The sequence below is a fragment of the Somniosus microcephalus genome, chromosome 17, assembly GCF_052327205.1.
Source record: "Somniosus microcephalus isolate GS21.2 chromosome 17, FLI_Smic_1.0, whole genome shotgun sequence".
Lineage (NCBI taxonomy): Eukaryota > Metazoa > Chordata > Chondrichthyes > Squaliformes > Somniosidae > Somniosus > Somniosus microcephalus.
In genome coordinates this window covers 25721884-25738369 of record NC_141003.1, presented here as the reverse complement: position 1 = coordinate 25738369, position 16486 = coordinate 25721884, and positions in this window count along the sequence as shown.

Below are 16486 nucleotides of genomic sequence, written 5' to 3'. Positions count from 1 at the left end.
ATAATAAGGGAAAATCTTCCGCAGCCCAAGCCCAAGCCCAAGCCCAAGCCCAAGCCCAGACCGCCGCCCCAGCATGAGTCCAGGTCCAAGCCGCAGCCCCTGTTCCAGGAAAAGGAGCCGGTGCAGCTATAGATCCCGCTGCGATAGAATCAATTTTAGAGACAATGCGGTCTCTTATGATCTCACAGGGGAAGATAGCAGTCACCACCGGTCCCGCGGCCCCGACCGCTTCACCCCAATGACTAGAGCCAACAACCGAGGCCAGGTCTGAGGGTAAAAATCCTCAGCCTGAGGTGTGCAAAAAGTCACAGACCACACAGGCTGGCGCTGCAGCCTGCTTGAGGGGAGGAGCTATCCCGCCCACCTGGGAGGTTTCCCCATTGGCCTGGGACTCGGACGGGGAGGAGCCTGAAGACCAAGGCCCTCCCCCTGACCCGAGCACAGTTAGGGGGGAGCCCGAACAGCTAGGCCCCGCCCCTGACACGATTCTGGAGGAGGTGGAGTCGGAGGACGGAGGTCCCGCCCTCGGCTCAAGCTCAGGGGAGGTAGAGCTTGGGGGCGGAGATTCTCCACCTGTAAGGACAGGTAGGGAGGAGTCGTCTGCCACAGACCCAAATCCCAAAGGGGTGGAGTCTGAGGGAAGGGAGCTGAAGCCGACAGTCGTGGAGAAGCCATGGGCTGTGAGGGCTAAAGTCCCAACCAAAGGTCCACTCGCAAAGGGAGCCTCGCCCGAAGTACCCCCTCGCAGGTCGTCTCGGACGCCTCAGCCAATAAAACTCTGGCCAGATTCCCCCTACTTCAGCAGACACCGACTTGGGAAATCCCTAGAAAGATGCAGTCCCCAATTGGCAGCAAAAGGCTGCGGGGGACTCAAGCTACAGGTCAGTGCGGCCCTGCCACAGGGAGCGGTGAGCTGCAGTCCGAACAGGGATTAGGCAGGTCGCCTGGGGACGGGCGGCGCTGTACATAAGTTTAGTTAAGTTTAAGTTTGGTTAAGCATAAGGTGTGTAAATTTTTAAGGTGATGGGTGTTATAAGAAATAGTTTTGGAATCTGCCCAGCATGTGTGTTTATTTTGGATCGAGGTCGAAAGACCCGATCCTGCCTTCACCTAGGCCAGAATCTCTCGGGAGCCTGGCTGTATCGTTTAATCTGTTGCAGGAACCAAAGGTACCATGGAGAGGATTCTCATCGTGTTCGCGGTGATCGGGTGTAGCTTGGCCTATCGGGGCTACACCAAGGACTCCATCGTGTATGGATGCTCCGGGGACACAGCCCCCATCGCGACTGATGGGACAGGTGAACGGGACGTTGAGGAAACAGCCACCTACTTCCACGAAGGGAGGTGGCCAGGATGGCTGGGGTCGAACTCTACGGAATACTCCAGCCAGTCCGGGTTTGCATACGGAGAGACTTCTCTAATGTGTCCCAGGGTGAGGATCATCGCGCCCAGAGTCAGCGTAACCATCGGGAGGAAGATTTGCTTAGTGTGCAACGGACATGTTCCTTTGGACAGATGGTGGTGGCTTTGGAAGCTGAGTAAGACCATGAAAAACTCCACGGTCGAGTGGGAGTGACTGGGTAACAATACCCATCGGACTATTACGGGGACTCATGGGGGATTGAGTGTCTGTTGGGACAAATGGTGGGAACCAGATGAGGGGATTTACATCTGCATGTGGGATTCAGAATGCGTCTGCCCCACAGGCGTCTCCATCTTTTTCCAGAGACAGTGGCAGGATGCTGGGAAAGGGATGAGGTGGGACATCAGCACACGGGCATGCGGAGTCCCATACTCTCCAATCCCGGTGAATGCCACTGAGCTCATCACCCGCCCCCGAAAGCCCCTGCCCATGATTCCGGTAGCCAAAGCCCACAAGGAAGGGTGCCCCGCCACTACCAAGGGACCCGGGAACGGACTGGTATTGGTACCCACAGGTCAGGTGCTGTACCAAGAGGTGCACTACGCGGTCGCCTCAGTGATTTTAAACCTCACCGAGGTGCGATTGCCAGAGTGGTGCCCCAAGGAAACGGAGCAATTGTACCAGGTCCTGTTAACAAATATGTTCAGACAATTTTATGAGTTCGACTTTGCCGATGTCGAAAGAGCCGGATTGTACACCACACCATGTGAGGTCTTGGACAGGGTAGGGAGACAAAGAAGGGGTACAGTCAATGATATTTTTACCGCCTTTAACACAGGGACTTCCGTCATCAACACTCTGGATGACGTGGAGCTGTAGACCCAGATCAATGGTTTAAAAGCGTGGTTAAGAAAGATACTGACGGACGGGAATAAGGTAGTGGGTTCTGAGTTACATGAGGACCAGGCCATGACACTAGACTTAAAAGAAATCATAGCTGAGCTGGAGAAACACGCTAAAACGGTAAATGCTCTCATCAGAGAGGATCGGAATGCATCAGATCAGGTTGCGCAGAACAAGGCGTGCGTGCTGTATGCGGCGTGGTTACTGGGCGAGGGCCGCAGTAATCTGGAGGATTTAAAACAAGGTTTGGTCCCCTCCTGGATCGGCAATAAGCACCTTGCAGCCCTCCACCCTTTTGAGAACGCATTAAGTCCATGCCAGCTCAGACTAGCTTCAGAGGCCTACCCAGTCCCAGTGGACTGTGGGCGGTCTAATCACACCATTATGGGTATAGTGGTAAGAATGCCGGTTATGGGAAAGACAGCTAAACCTGGCCCGGTATACAGGGTGGAGAACATTGGAGTCATTCAAGGGGATGCACACATTCGCTACACCACGGTCCCACCTTACGTCATTCGATGGGAGCATGCAATGACGGGTGCCGACCTCTCGGGGTGCCGGAGCCGGGGAGCACACATCATCCTGTGTCCCCAGCACTTGAATGCCTATTCGAAACCACAGGGTGGGTTCAGAACTGCTGGCGCGAAGCCTATAAATTGCACCATGGAGGCAATGGCACAAAGCCATGTGCCCCCACAGGTGGCATATATAGGAGGTGGGACATACTGTGTCACCACTGCAGCGCCCCACTACCAGCATGGACAGCACGGCTGGTGTCCGGTCAGTGACAGCAGTTTCTGCTTCAAACCCAAGGCAGAATTTCAAGTGGCCCAAGAGCGAATTGTCCCTATTCCTGAACCTTCCACTGTTCACCTCACTGTCAAGGAAAATTTCACCGATCTGCAACGATTCATTGCACATTTTGGCTACATCATTCCCCCTCTCCCTGAACACCTCACCAAGATACTAAAAGCCGTTACCGTTTCACAGAAACATTTTTACACGCTGGAGCAGAAGACATTAGAAATAGGGGCAGGCATATTAGATATAGTGACCCCACAGTGGTGGGACCTGTTCATAGAAGTCCCTTCATGGATTAGGATAGCCTCCCACATCCTCGTAGTATGTCAGATTTTTATTGTGATTTATTTAATCTTTGTACATTGTAAGAGGGACAAACGTTTCCAGAAGTATGAGAACAGAGGAGAATGGAGGGAGCATTATGTGCGGGTAGACGAGGAGACACCCGTTTAAATTTTGCTGCTATGTATAGAGTTAGAGTTTCCCTCCTTCCTCTATTTTTGATAGTATTCACGTGTGATTTTGTGTGTATTTTCTTTCTTTATTATTTTTATTGAAGTTTATTATGTGTGTCAGATTTTAACTTCAATGTATTGCCATCTATAGATGCTTAATGTACACTGTGGGTTTTCTGAAATGGGAAATGCATGTGTTGTGGGGTCATAGATAGGTAAATACAGGGGATGGTTTGATTATGGAGAGTCAGAAAATTTTGCTCACCCAGAATTACGATACTTCAAGCAAGTTATAGTATCATCAGGGAGGACTAGGATTCGCAAAATTGAACATTGTCCTATAAGGGTCTATTGGCAGAAAAGGCCTTAATTTTAAAGACTGTTTTAAAAGAAGCCCAGAAAAAGGGGCACACAAAATGGCCACCAGACCCCGTGACCAGCTTTTTGGGACATTTTAAAATGGTTCCTGCAGTCCACAGACAGCTTTTGTGGATTCAGCCCACAGTAAGTTCTGGTATGCAATTTCGGAGAATGCGAAACCAGACAGAACCCCATACATATAAGAACATAAGAAATAGGAGCAGGAGTAGGCCAATCGGCCCCTCGAGCCTGCTCCACCATTCAATAAGATCATGGCTGATCTGATCCTAACCTCAAATCTTCTATCACTCTCCATCCCACCCGAACCCATGTGATCTCCCGGGAGAGGCGAAAAACCAGATAAAAAACCCAATGGCCAATTTGGGAGAAAAAATCTGGGAAATTCCTCTCTGACCCATCTAGGCGATCGAAACTCTTCCAGGAGATCACTCTGTCCCTATATTTTCTACAGTACTTACCTTCTGTAAAGGCAATCTCCACCCCAGTCAGGAACAGGAATAAAACCATCTCCTGAAATCTAACACAGAATTAGAACACAAGAAGTAGGAGCAGAACCAGGCTACACGGCCCCTGGGCCCGCTCCACTACCCACAGGGCCATGACCATACTGAACCTAGACTCATGTCCAATTTCCTGTCCGCTCCCCGTAACCCTTAATTCCCTTTACTTCTAGGAAACTATCTATTTCTGTTTTAAATTTATTTAATGATGTAGCTTCCACAGCTTTCTGGGGCAGCAAATTCCACAAACCTACCACCCTCTGAGTGAAGAAGTTTCTCCTCATCTCAGTTTTGAAAGAGCAGCCCCTTATTTTAAGATTATACCCCCTAGTTCTAGTTTCACCCATCATTGGGAACATCCTCACCGCATCCACCCGATCAAGCCCCTTCACAATCTTATATGTTTCAATAAGATCGTCTCTCATTCTTCTGAACTCCAATGAGTAGAGTCCCAATCTACTCAACCTCTCCTCATATGACCACCCCCTCATCCCCGGGATTAACCGAGTGAACCTTCTTTGTACTGACTCGAGAGCAAGTATGTCTTTTCTTAAGTATGGACACCAAAACTGTATGCAGTATTCCAGGTGTGGTCTCACCAATACCTTGTATAACTGCAGCAATACCTCCCTGTTTTTATATTCTATCCCCCTAGCAATAAAAGCCAACATTCCATTGGCCTTCTTGATCACTTGCTGCACCTGCATACTAACTTTTTGAGTTTCGTGCACCAGGACCCCCAGATCCCTTTGTACTACAGTACTTTCCAGTTTCTTGCCATTAAGATAATAACTTGCTCTATGATTTTTCCTACCAAAGTGCAAAACCTCACACTTTCCAGTATTGTATTCCATCTGCCAAATCTCTGCCCACTTACTTAGCCTGTCTATGCCACTTTGCAGGTTTTTTATGTCCTCCTCACTCACTACTTTCCCTCCCATCTTTGTATCATCTGCAAACTTTGATATGTTACACTCGATCCCTTCCTCCAAATCGTTAATATAGATTGTAAAGAGTTGGGGACCCAGCACTGACCCCTGCGGAACACCACTAGTTACTGATTGCCAGTCTGAGAATGAACCATTTATCCCAACTCTGCTTTCTGTTAGAGAGCCAATTCTCCACCCATGCCAGAATATTACCCCCAATCCCGTGATTTTTATCCTGAGCAATAGTCTTTTGTGTGGCACCTTGTCAAATGCCTTTTGGAAGTCTAAATACACTACGTCCACTGGTTTTCCTTTACCCACCCTGTATGTTACTTCCTCAAAGAACTCAAGCAAATTTGTCAAACATGACTTCCCCTTCCATGAAACCATGCTGAGTTTGTCCTATTAAATTATGTTTATCCAAATGTCCCGTTACTGTCTCCTTAATAATGGAGTCTAACATTTTACCAACCACAGATGTTAGGCTAACAGGATTGGATGCAGATCCAATCAGATCGGCCTGTAGATAAAGGCCATCAAAATGTTTACCCAGACAAAGGGAAACAGCTTCAAATTCAAAGGGGAACATCAAGACCCATTAAAGACAATACAAGGTCATTCCAGACCAGAGATGGCAGTTACCGGCCATCCCGAAAGCACTTTAAACACAATGACTACCCCTCTGTGCTACAAGCCCGCCAAAAGTTAAACAAAGACTAACCTTGATATGGCGGGAGATAAGGGCCTCCATGAGAAGTATAACTGGAGACCTGGGGTAGCCATTAGGAGTTCAAGGTCGGAGAGAGAGCAGTGCGGAAGAGCAAGAAGAGCATTGTAGAGATCATTTTCGAGAGATCGTTCGGGGGTCCGAAGAAGGTGCAGTTCGGTTAGGAGTTCGGGTTCGGTAGAGACCGTTCAGACTCGGAAGAAGACGACAATTTGGTAGACGATTGGGATCGGAGATGTTTTGAAGAATTTTCTAACTGGGACTGGTGAGCATGTTTCTGGCCCCTCATAATCTAATCTAGCTAGGTTTAGGGGGTGGGCATTTTAGGGATAATTAACAATGAGTTGTTGTCCCTCGATGTTCCGTGTGTTTCCCTATTTCATGGTGAACCTTGTAAAGTACAATATGCCTGTAGATATATTGGTTAGTACTGTATTATGATTTGTTTTTCCCTCCCATGTATCTTATTTTGGCTTACATTCAATTTTTCCTTTATGCAATAAAATTTCACTTCATTTCATTAAACTTGGTCTACAGAGTATTCTCTGCATTGTAGTTCCTGCCTCAAAGTCCAGTGTACAGAACCTAAGGAGTGAGTGGGTCGAACCACTCGGTAAAACACTGTGCAAAAGAGAGAGAGGTCTCACAAGAGAGAGAGACCTAGCAAGAAAAACCCCTTACAATATTGTGTATTCACACTGTATCAAATGGGGATAGTCTGTATTCGCACTGTAACAAATGTGGATAGCCTGTATTCACACAGTAACAAATGGAGATAGTCTGTATTCACACTAACAAATGGGGATAATCTGTATTCACACTAACAAATGAGGATAGACTGTATTTGCACTGTAACAAATGGGGATAGTCTGTATTTACAATGTAACAAATGTGGATAGCCTGAATTCACACTGTAATAAATGGGGATAGTCTGTATTTACAATGTAACAAATGGGGATAGTCTGTATTCGCATTGTAACAAATGTGGATAGCCTGTATTCACATTGTAACAAATGAGGATAGTTTATATTCAAACGGTAAAAAAGGGGATAATCATCATAGATCATAGAAGATAGGAGCAGGAGTAGGCCATTCGGCCCTTCGAGCCTGCTCCGCCATTCAATGAGATCATGGCTGATCATCCAAATTCAGTACCCTGTCCCTGCCTTCTCCCCATATCCCTTGATCCCTTTAGCCTTAAGAAATATATCCAACACCGTCTTGAATATATTTAATGAACTGGCCTCCACCGCCCTCTGTGGCAGAGAATTCCACAGGTTCACCACTCTCTGGGTGAAGAAATTCCTCCTCATTTCAGTCCTAAACGGCTTACCCCTTATCCTTAGACTATGACCCCTGGTTCTGGACTCCCCGGCCATCAGAAACATCCTTCCTGCATCTAGTCTGTCCAGGCCTGACAGAATTTTATAGGTTTCGATGAGATCCCCTCTCAATCTTCTAAACTCCAGTGAGTATAAGCCCAATCGACACAATCTCTCCTCATACGTCATTCCTGCCATCACAGGTATCAGCCTGGTGAATTTTCACTGCACTCCTTCCATGGCAAGAACGTCCTTCCTCAGGTAAGGCGACCAAAACTGCACACAATACTCAAGGTGTGGTCTCACCAAGGCCCTGTACAACTGTAGCAAGACATCCTTGTTCCTGTACTCGAACCCTCTTGCTACGAAGGCCAACATACCATTTGCCTTCTTAACCGCCTGCTGCACCTGCATGCTTACCTTCAGCGACTGGTGCACAAGAACACCCAGGTCTCTTTGCACTTCCCCTTCTCCCAAACTATTTCCATTCAAATAATAATCTGTCTTCCTGTTTTTGCTACCAAAGTGGATAACCTCACATTTATCCACATTATAGTGCATTTGCCATGTTTCTGCCCAATCACCCAACCTGTCCAAATCGTACTGGAGTTTCATGACATCCTCCTCACAGCATACCCTCCCACCCAGCTTTATGTCGTCTGCAAATTTGGAGATATTACATCCAATTCCCTCGTCCAGATCATTAATATATATTGTGAACAGCTGGGGTCCTAGGGCCGATCCTTGCGGTACCCCACTAGTCACTGCCTGCTACTCGGAAAACGACCTATTTATTCCAACTCTTTGCTTTCTGTCCGCCAACCAGTTCTCTATCCAAGTCAATACCTTGCCCCCAATCCCATGTGCCTTAATTTTGCACGCTAATCTCTTATGTGGGACCTTATCGAAAGCCTTCTGAAGGTCCAAATACACCACATCCACTGGCTCTCCCTTATCTATTTTACCAGTTACATCCTCAAAAAATTCCAGTAGATTAGTCAAGCAGGATTTACCTTTTGTAAATTCATGTTGACTTTGTCCAATCCTGTCACTGCTTTCCAAGTGCTCTGCTATTACATCTTTTATAATGGACTCTAGCATTTTCCCCACTACCGATGTCAGGCTTACCGGTCTACAATTCCCCACTTTTTCTCTACCACCTTTTTTGAATAGTGGGGTAACATTAGCTATCCTCCAATCCATGGGTACTGTTCCAGAGTCCATCGAGTTCTGAAAGATGACCAGCAATGCATCTACTATTTCTAGGGCCACTTCCTTATGTACCCTGGGATGTAGATTATCAGGCCCTGGGGATTTATCGGCCTTCAGTCCCATCAATTTTTCTAACACCATTTCCCTACAAATACTGATTTCTTTCAGTTCCACACTTTCATCCGACCCTATGTTCCCCGGCATCTCTGGGAGGTTATTTGTGTCCTCCTTTGTGAAGACAGAACCAAAATATGTATTTAGTTGGTCTGCCATTTCTTTGTTCCACATTATAAATTCCCCTGATTCTGACTGCAAGGGACCTACGCTTGACTTCACCAATCTTTTTCTCTTCACATATCTATAAAAGCTTTTACAGTCAGTTTTTATGTTCCCGGCAAGCTTACTCTCATATTCTATTTTCCCTTTCTTAATTAATCCCTTTGTCCTCCTTTGTTGAATCCTAAACTGTTCCCAATCCTCAGGATTAATGCTTTTTTTGCCCAATCTTTCTGTCCTCTCCTTGGATCTTATGATATCCCTAATTTCTGTAGTCTGTATTCGCACTGTAACAAATGTGGAGAGTCTGTATTTACACTGTAACAAATGGGGATAATCTGTATTCACAATGTAACAAATGGGGATAGTCTGTATTCACACTGTAACAAATGGGGATAGTCTGTATTCACATTAACAAATGGGGATAGTCTGTATTCACATTGTAACAAATGGGGATAGTCTGTATTCACACTGTAACAAATGGGGATAGTCTGTATTCACACTGTAACAAATGGGGATAGTCTGTATTCACAATGTAACAAATGGGGATAGTCTGTATTCACATTGTAACAAATGGGGATAGTCTGTATTTACACTGTAACAAATGGGGATAGTCTGTATTCACACTGTAACAAATGGGGATAGTCTGTATTCATATTGTAACAAATGGGGATAGTCTGTATTTACACTGTAACAAATGGGGATAATCTGTATTCACAATGTAACAAATGGGGATAGCCTGTATTCACATTAACAAATGGGGATAGTCTGTATTCACATTAACAAATGGGGATAGTCAGTTTTCACACTGTAACAAATGGGGATAGTCTATATTCACATTGTAACAAATGGGGATAGTCTGTATTCACACTGTAACAAATGGGGATAGTCTGTATTCACACTGTAACAAATGGGGATAGTCTGTATTCACATTGTAACAAATGGGGATATTCTGTATTCACATTGTAACAAATGGGGATAGTCAGTATTCACACTGTAACAACTGAGGATAGTCTGTATTCACACTGTAACAAATGGGGATAGTCTGTATTCACACTGTAACAAATGGGGATAGTCTGTATTCACACTGTAACAAATGGGGATAGTCTGTATTCACATTGTAACAAATGGGGATATTCTGTATTCACATTGTAACAAATGGGGATGGTCAGTATTCACACTGTAACAAATGGGGATAGTCTGTATTCACACTGTAACAAATGGGGACAGTCTGTATTCACACTGTAACAAATGGGGATAGTCTGTATTCACAGTGTAACAAAAGGGGATAGTCTGTATTCACACTGTAACAAATGGGGATAGTCTGTATTCACACTAACAAATGGGGATAGTCTGTATTCACACTGTAACAAATGGGGATAGTCTGTATTCACACTGTAACAAATGGGGATAGTCTGTATTCACACTGTAACAAATGGGGATAGTCAGTATTCACACAGTAACAAATGGGGATAGTCTGTATTCACACTGTAACAAATGGGGATAGTCTGTATTCACACTGTAACAAATGGGGATAGTCTGTATTCACACTGTAACAAATGGGGATAGTCTGTATTCACACTGTAACAAATGGGGAGAGTTGGTATTCACACTGTAACAAATGGGGATGGTTTGTATTCACACTGAAACAAATGGGGATAGTCTGTATTCCCACTGTAACAAAAGGGGATAGTCTGTATTCACACTGTAACAAATGGGGATAGTCTGTATTCAAACTGTAACAAATGGGAATAGTCTGTATTCACACTGTAACAAATGGGGGTAGTCTGTATTCACACTGTTACAAATGGGGATAGTCTGTATTCACACTGTAACAAATGGGGATAGTCTGTATTCACACTGTAACAAATGGGGATAGTCTGTATTCACACTGTAACAAATGGGGATAGTCTGTATTCACACTGTAACAAATGGGGATAGTCTGTATTCACACTGTAACAAATGGGGATAGTCTGTATTCACACTGTTACAAATGGGGATAGTCTGTATTCACACTGTAACAAATGGGGATAGTCTGTATTCACACTGTAACAAATGGGTGTAGTCTGTTTTCACACTGTTACAAATGGGGATAGTCTGTATTCACATTGTAACAAATGGGGATAGTCTGTATTCACACTGTAACCAATGGGGATAGTCTGTATTCACAGTAACAAATGGGGATAGTCTGTATTCACACTAACAAATGGGGATATTCTGTATTCACACTGTAACAAATGGGGATATTCTGTATTCACAGTGTAACAAATGGGGATAGTCTGTATTCACACTGTAACAAATGGGGATATTCTGTATTCACACTGTAACAAATGGGGATAGTCTGTATTCACACTGTAGCAAATGGGGATATTCTGTATTCACACTGTAACAAATGGGGATAGTCTGTATTCACACTGTAACAAATGGGGTTATTCTGTATTCACAGTGTAACAAATGGGGATATTCTGTATTCACACTGTAACAAATGGGGATAGTCTGTATTCACACTGTTACAAATGGGTGTAGTCTGTTTTCACACTGTTACAAATGGGGATAGTCTGTATTCACATTGTAACAAATGGGGATAGTCTGTATTCACACTGTAACAAATGGGGATAGTCTGTATTCACACTAACAAATGGGGATATTCTGTATTCACATTGTAACAAATGGGGATAGTCTGTATTCACACTAACAAATGGGGATATTCTGTATTCACATTGTAACAAATGGGGATAGTCTGTATTCACACTAACAAATGGGGATAGTCTGTATTCACACTGTAACAAATGGGGATATTCTGTATTCACACTGTAACAAATGGGTATAGTCTGTATTCACACTGTAACAAATGGGGATATTCTGTATTCACAGTGTAACAAATGGGGATAGTCTGTATTCACAGTGTAACAAATGGGGATAGTCTGTATTCACACTGTAACAAATGGGGTTATTCTGTATTCACAGTGTAACAAATGGGGATAGTCTGTATTCACACTGTAACAAATGGGGATAGTCTGTATTCACACTGTAACAAATGGGGAGAGTTGGTATTCACACTGTAACAAATGGGGATAGTCTGTATTCACACTGTAACAAATGGGGATAGTCTGTATTCACACTGTAACAAATGGGGTTATTCTGTATTCACAGTGTAACAAATGGGGATAGTCTGTATTCACACTGTAACAAATGGGGATAGTCTGTGTGATAATAATAATAGGTTCCGGGAAGTTATGTGCATCACTTCCTGTGAACTGTGAACTATGAACTGTGAACTTTGTACATACATCCTTCCTGTCATATGTCACTTCCTGTTGGACTGGTATATATAGTGAACTCCTCAGTATTGTAAGGGGCTTCTACCAGAGGCATGGTGAAGACCTCTCTTGTATATAGTGTGATTATAAGTTGCTTAAAGCTTACTTTAAAGTTATTTAATGTGTGAGACTCCTTTTTCTTACATCAATTTAAGCAACTTAGTATTTACACTCACAAATACTAGACCTTCGGACAAACTCGGAGTTAAGGATCCAGGGAACCACCCATCGTGGAAAAGATCCTTAAACCTACTCGTCTGGACTTGGACCCAAACACACCAGCAGCTGGCAGGGTATGGAAGCATTGGTACCGTACTTTTGAGAATTTCCTTGATGAATGTAATGCGGATGCTCCTACTAAACTGAGGATACTTATCAACTATGTGACTCCAACAGTGTTTGAATATGTTGATGAATGGGATAATTACGATGAGGTGATTCGGGCGCTTAAAAAACTGTATGCCAAGACTCCAAATGAGGTCTATGCTAGACATCTACTGGCCACAGCCCGACAAGGGCCAGGGGAATCGATTAACGAATTCCTTCAAGGACTTCGCAGGCTCAGCATAGATTGTAACTTTCAGGCAGCCGCAGCTGAGCTGTACCGCGAAGAAATGATTCGCGATGCTTTCATCTGCGGGATTGCCTCTCCATTTATATGCCAGCGTCTACTAGAAAGTAAAACACTTGAGCTACAAAAAGCTTTTGACCTAGCTTGTTCTCTGGATTTGGCAAAGAGAAATGCAGACCTCTATCAGCTGCCCAGATCTCGATCTGCTGCTGTAGCTGCAACCAGACAATCCAAGTGGTCTCAGGTGAACCCTATCATGGAGGAATCTAATCCTGATAATTCTGATGAAGAAGAGGAGGATGACCCCACTTTAGCAGCCTCTTGGCAATCTAGGAAGAAATGCTTCTTTTGTGGAGATGCTTTTCACCATAGAAAACTCTGCCCTGCCCGCAATGCGTTCTGCAGTCATTGCAAAAAAAAAAGGACACTTTGCTAAAGTTTGCCAATCAAGAGCCTCTACGAGGGCCTATCCAGCTAAGGCCTACCGAACTGCCCCAATTAGGACCTATCAAGATGCTCCAGCTAGGACCTATCAAGATTCCTCTCGAGCTCTCTCCCGAAGAAGCACACCGAGAGTTTTAGCCACTCTCTGTGCAACGACACCAATTACAGCTGCTTGCCCACAGAACCTGTTTCATGCAGCTACAAAAGTTTCAATTAAAGGGCATACCTTAGATGCCTTAATTGACTCAGGAAGTACTGATAGTTTCATTAAAGAACAGATTGTTGCGAAATTGAAACTACATAACTTCCCATCATTCCAGGCAATTGCGATGGCTCAGTCATCACTTAATACCAGAATCTCCGGCTTTTGTGTTGTTGATATGACACTTCATGGTCGTATGTATCCCTCCACCCGAATTTCGGTGCTCAAGGACTTATGTAGTGATCTCCTCTTAGGGCTGGACTTCCAAAAACAGCATAAGAAACTCACCATTGAGTTCGGTGGATCCAAACCCGGACTTACTATTTCTAATATACCGTCTAAATTACCGTTTTGTGCATTGTCAGCAGCTTCACTTGATGAACCCTCATTATTTGCCAGTATTCCGCCTCGATGCAAACCAATAATAACGAAATCGCGGCGCTTTAATCAGGAAGACCAATCTTTTATTGAGGCTGAAATCTCTCGACTTTTAGCAGAGGATATCATCAAACCATGTTCGTCGCCCTGGCGGGCTCAAGTCGTCATTGTCAAGAACCCTCTAAAACCTCACAAACAGCGACTATGCATTGATTATTCGCAAACCATCAATCAATATACCGACTTGGACGCCTACCCATTGCCACGCATTGATGATATGGTTAATAAACTGGCCGAATACAAAGTGTTCTCAACTTACGATTTAAAAAGTGCCTATCATCAGGTACCCTTGAAGGTCTCAGATAAGCAGTACACGGCCTTTGAGGCTAATGGATGGCTGTACCAATTTCGTCGCCTCCCATTCGGGGTTACTAATGGAGTGGCTGTCTTCCAACGGGCAATGGATGGCCTGGTTAAGCAGGAAAACCTAAGGGACACTTTTCCCTATCTTGATAACATTACCATTGCAGGTCACCATCAACAGGAACACGACGCCAACCTCCAAAAATTTCGGGATGCCCTCCATCGCCGTAATTTAACCCTGAATGAATCCAAATCTGTTGAGTCGCAACCGACCATCAACATCCTTGGCTACTGCATAGGCAATGGTATCATTAAGCCAGACCCAGAAAGACTTCGCCCGCTCCAAGAGCTCCCGTCACCTAAGAATCCGGCTTCTTTACGTCGGGCTCTCGGTCTGTTTGCATACTACGCTAAATGGATTCCTCATTTTTCAGACAGAATCCAACCCTTGCTGCATGCGAGATCATTTCCATTGGAAACGGCAGTTGTTGCAGCCTTTAACCTTCTCAAAAAACAGTTGGAGAAAGCGGCTCTTCACTTCATTGATGAGAATCTCCCTTTCATAGTCGAATGTGATGCCTCGGAGGTGGAGATCTCGGCTACTCTAAATCAGGAAGGTCGTCCCGTAGCATTTATGTCCAGGACATTACAAGGTGCCGAGCTACATTATCCTCCGGTTGAGAAGGAAGCCACAGCCATCAGAGGCAGTACGGAAGTGGAACCATTTTCTAGCTCGCCAGCACTTTACATTAATTACGGACCAGCGATCAGTCGTCTTCATGCTTGATAATCGGAAACGAACCAAAATTAAGAATAATAAAATACAACTTTGGAGGATGGAACTGGCCTCTTTTGGTTATACCATTCACTATCGACCTGGCAAGGAGAATGTGGCCCCGGACACCCTCACACGGGCATTCTGCTCCACTATGTCGTCCTCTAATCTCATAGATGTCCATAATGGATTGTGTCATCCTGGCGTTACGCGCATGCTACATTTCGTACGATCACGGAATCTCCCTTTTTCTACTGGAGATGTAAAGAAAATATGCTCAGAATGCCGGCTTTGTGCAGAATTAAAACCTCAGTTCTTCCGCCCCTCAGATGGTATACTCATACATGCAACCCAACCGATGCAACGACTTAGCATTGATTTTAAGGGCCCAGTGCCCTCTTCAACTCGGAACACATATTTGCTCACCATGATTGATGAATATTCACGTTTTCCGTTTGCCTTCCCCTGCTCCAATATGCTGGCGTCCACAGTAATCTGCTGCCTTGAGCAGGTATTTTCTCTGTGGCATGCCGGCTTATATTCACTCAGATTGGGGTCCATCCTTTATGTCAAAGGAACTCAAGGACTACCTCTCAGAACGGGGAGTTGCTACAAGCAAAACAACACCATACCATCCCATCGGAAATGGGCAGGTAGAGAGGTATAACGGTATCATCTGGAATTCCGTACATCTTGCTTTAAGATCTCTGGGCCTACCAGACCAGCAATGGGAAGCAGTGCTTCCGGATGCATTGCACTCTATACGGTCCCTTCTTTCTACAGCCACAAATACTACACCTCATGAGCGGTTCTTTGGATTCCAGCGTCGCTCATCTCATGGGACATCACTTCCATCATGGCTAACTACTCCTGGACCGGTACTACTCCGAAGATACGTTCAGACGTCTAAAAATGAACCCCACGTAGACGAGGTCGAACTAACCGATGCCAACCCCACCTATGCAAACATACGATATCCCGACGGCCGAGAATCTACTGTATCATTACGGGATCTGGCTCCCTGCCCGCCAGGACCTAGTGGGACATCAGGTGATGGTATTTCACCAGGAAACTCTTGGAATCTATCAGGTACCCCTCTCCAAGATCCTGATCGGACACCAACTAGCTTGGTGCCGGTAGAACCCCGTACTCAAAGTTGCGACCCTCCCAGTACCGCGCACGAAAGTACTGATCCACCACAGACCAGCTCTGCACCTCCCTCTGAACAGAGGCAGACCGACTTTGAACCTATTGGGGCTCGTACACAAAGCCATGATCTCCCCGACCCTTCACAGGGTAATCCAGGCCACACAGACTCTGACCAATGGCCAACCACATGTAAGCGGACCAGCGACCCTCTACGACGAGAACCCAAACGGGTGCGACTCTTCCTCGTTCGGCGGCTGCGGAACAAAAGGAAGACCACAGCCTTCTAATCCTGCAGGAGGGAAGAATGTGATAATAATAATAACTTCCGGGAAGTTATGTGCATCACTTCCTGTGAACTGTGAACTATGAACTGTGAACTTTGTACATACATCACTTCCTGTCATATGTCACTTCC